Here is a 3,737-nt window from a genome sequence, read left to right on the forward strand (position 1 = left end):
ATGAACAAGCACCTATAGGTGTGAAGGATCGAGAGCACCAATCCATAAACTTTTAATTCTCATCCATATAACTATAGTAACCAAAGGTTCTTATACATATGGATATAATGCATCAATGTGAAATAAACAATAAGCCCAACACTATATATACTAGACATAGTCGTTGGGGCCATCATATCTAAAGGATAAGACACTATCATGCTTAACTTTACATTGGTCTATAAAGAATCTAAAAGATACATAGACACTTAGTTAAGGTCGGGATAAATCCTTGCCATACTCTTAACTTCTTTACATACCAAAATATGTAAAACAAACTTAGAACACCCTGAATTAATGGTATGTAAAACAGACTTAGAACACCCTGAATTAATCTAAAGCTCATGAACAGCCCCTGGATATGCTGGGCTCCTACTAAGAAGGAGTATTTACTAAAGCACCTGTTCCTGTAGCATGAAATACAGGTCCCCCATAAGGGGCATTAGTACTAAAATATGTACTGAATATGTAAGGCTGCAAGTGACCACACATAATATAGGAGCTTTATGGAAATCAGATACAAGTGTACAAATAGTGCTAGTAGGCCACCTTTATATATACTTGCAGGGTCAAGTACATTACATTCTTTTCTTTATTTTACCTTTCTTACTTTATAATCTTTGTAAGCCATATGATACAAATGACCAGCTGATCCATGATAAATAGACAAATTAGGATTGACCCATGCTAGGCTTACGCCCATGAGTGGCCACCCATATATAAACATTGGTATCGGACCATGATAGGATTAATCCCATAAGCTTCTACCTACATATAAAGGTATCAGGATCGACCCATGCCAGGCTTCTTCCTATGAGCTATCACCCGTACAATTTAGATTTGCGTTACTTAGTTTATTTAGCCTTTGAGATTATTACTTTGGTGGTTATAATAGTATGATACCTTAAATACTAATCAACCAATAAGAGACATATGACTAAACACTTAATGCAATGACAAAGAGCTATGGAGAAGATTGTACATGAATAAAATATTTAGGAGCTAAAAATAACATATGTTCCTTATTTGACTTAATCTAACTTACAACTTGTATAAAATTTTTCATCTTAAAATTTAGATTCAAATACTGGCTTACGATTCCAAGTTAAATATTTGTATTGATGTTAACTTGGTTGCATCACATTAAAATGTAAGGGTAGTAGGTAGAACTCCATCTACACCATTCAATATTGTATAAAAAATATCATCCATTACCAATACCACAAGGCTATACCATGTTCCTTATAAATAGAATAATAACATTTAAAATATAGGGTGTTATATTTGGTATGTGAATATTCTATTTGTCAAGGAAAAAGGGGATAGTCTCCGATCCTTTGTGGACTTGAGATACCTATCATGGCCAGGTCTTAGTTCTGGTTGTGAAAAAGTTGGTATCGGAGCCTAGGTTCATGGTCAATTAGGTGACTACAAAGCTGTGTTAAGTAGAGTCTCTTTTATGGGTGTGTAGCATGCCACTCTTATAAATGAGAGGCTATGAGAAATTTAAGGATGTTTTCCTTTCTTAGTGTCTTATTTTCATATTATAGAGTCTAAGGTCATGAATCTCTCTAATCGCCATTTGCTCTCTTTTCAGATCATACCTCTAAGTAGATCTGATATTTGTGGAAACTCTTCTAGCCTATCTGAGGATAATGTGGATGAAACTCATCCTACCCCTGGTCTAGGATCGCTGCTTCTGATTTCCATCATGGAGTTCCACCAATCCCCATTAATCCTTCTCCCATGGGTGACACTATTTCCCTGTTACCTCAAGGAGATATTACCAATGCTGAGTTCCTCTGATCTATTCACTTATTGATCAAGTTGGTGACATCTTAGTCACAATAGTAATGTCCTGCTAGCTTTGCTATGAGTTCTTTAATTCCACTAGATTTGGCTAATTTATGAGGTTAAATTCTCTGGTTTTCACTAGTTCTAAGGTTGAGAAGGATACCCAAGGGTTCATAAATTAAATAGAAAAAATATTTTGAGCGATGTATACTATTGATATAGAGGTTTTGGAGTTCATTGCTTATCATTTAAAGGATATAGCATATCAATGGTATGAGGAGTGGGATCAGTCTAGGGCTGAGGATGCTGAGTTAGCCTTATTGGATAATTTCACTAGCACTTTTCTTGACTTCTTCTTTTCTCAGGAGATGAGGGAGGCAAAAGTAGAGAAGTTTGTAAACTTAAAGTACGGAAGGATGATGATAAATGAGTATTCTCTAAGGTTTTTAGCTATTATGATATTCCTTATTTAGCGTCTTGCATACGTGATAGGATGAGGAAATTGTCTTCTTGGTTGTATCGTGATATAATTCTTACAAGCAAGGCTACCTTGTTGAACAAGGTTATGGACATCTCTAGATTTGTGGCGAATATGTAACAAGTCAAAGAGGTAAAGAAGAAGAAAGTCCAGATGGGGGAAAGATAGAGTAGGAAGTTTAGACATTCAAAATAGGGTAGAGGCAGGCAACAAGGTTTTTAAGATGATGGAAAATAGTCTAAGAAGAATAGTTGGGGGAGTCCTAACTCCTATTAAATGGGTAGTGCTCCTTACCCAAAGCCATCCGACGATTAATGTTTTAGAGTGGTGATGGTTCTAAGGTATGGGGTACCCAATCTCAAGCCAGTGGAGCCATCTCAACCCCACCATATCCTTATTGCAAATATTGGGGTCAGCTGCATTATGGTCAGTGTTAGAAGAGGTGGAACCGATGCTTTAGTTATGGTTACATAGGTCATATGGAATAGTATTATCCTTCAAAGAATGCTTTTGTGGCTAAAAAGGTTCCTATTTCCAATTCATTATCTGTTGTGCCAAAGGGTGCCACTTCTAGCTCCGATACTAATTAGAACCACCCCTATGCTCTCGATATCCATTAGGAATCAGAGCCTCTCATGATGTTTTCACTGGTATGTTAAAATTCTTCTTTTGTTATGTGTATTTATTTCTTGATACGAGGTCTACCCTCTCATATGTGATCCTATTTATGCCATGTATTTTAGTTTTTATCTTGAGAATATTTTGGATACCTTTTCTATTTCTACTCCTTCGAGTGACTCTGTGGTTGCTAGGAGGGTCTATAGGCATTGTGTGGTATTTGTTGATGATATGAAAACTCTATTTGACTTGATAGAGTTGGTATGGTTGATTTTTATGTCTTTTTAGGGATTGATTGATTTAATTCATGCTATACCTTTTTAGATTGTGGAACCCGTAAAATTATTTTTAATTTCCCTAATGATCCAGTTATTGAGTGGGAAGGGAGTTCCCTAGTGCATAAGGGGAAGTTTATAACATATTTTAGTGATCGAAAATTGATTTCCAAGGGGGTGTCTCTATCATTTATCTGGGTTAAATCAGAGAGTCCTTTGTTGCAAGTCAAACCATGGTTAGTGAGTTCCCTGAGGATTTCCTAGATGATCTTCCTAGTTTCCCTCCCAATAGGGAAATTGATTTTAGGATTGATCTCCTTCCAAAAACTCATCCTATCTCTATCCCTCCCTATTGAATGGCTCCAGCTGAGTTGAAGGAGCTTAAGGAGCAGTTAAAGATTCTCCTAAACAATGGTTTTGTCCGCCTTAGTGTGTCTTCGTGGGGTGCACCTGTAATATTCATGTATTAATAAGGATGGTTCCATTAAAATATGTATTGATTACAGCCAGTTGAACAAGGTGAAGATGAAGAA

The sequence above is a fragment of the Capsicum annuum genome, chromosome 3 (assembly GCF_002878395.1).
Source record: "Capsicum annuum cultivar UCD-10X-F1 chromosome 3, UCD10Xv1.1, whole genome shotgun sequence".
Taxonomy (NCBI): domain Eukaryota; kingdom Viridiplantae; phylum Streptophyta; class Magnoliopsida; order Solanales; family Solanaceae; genus Capsicum; species Capsicum annuum.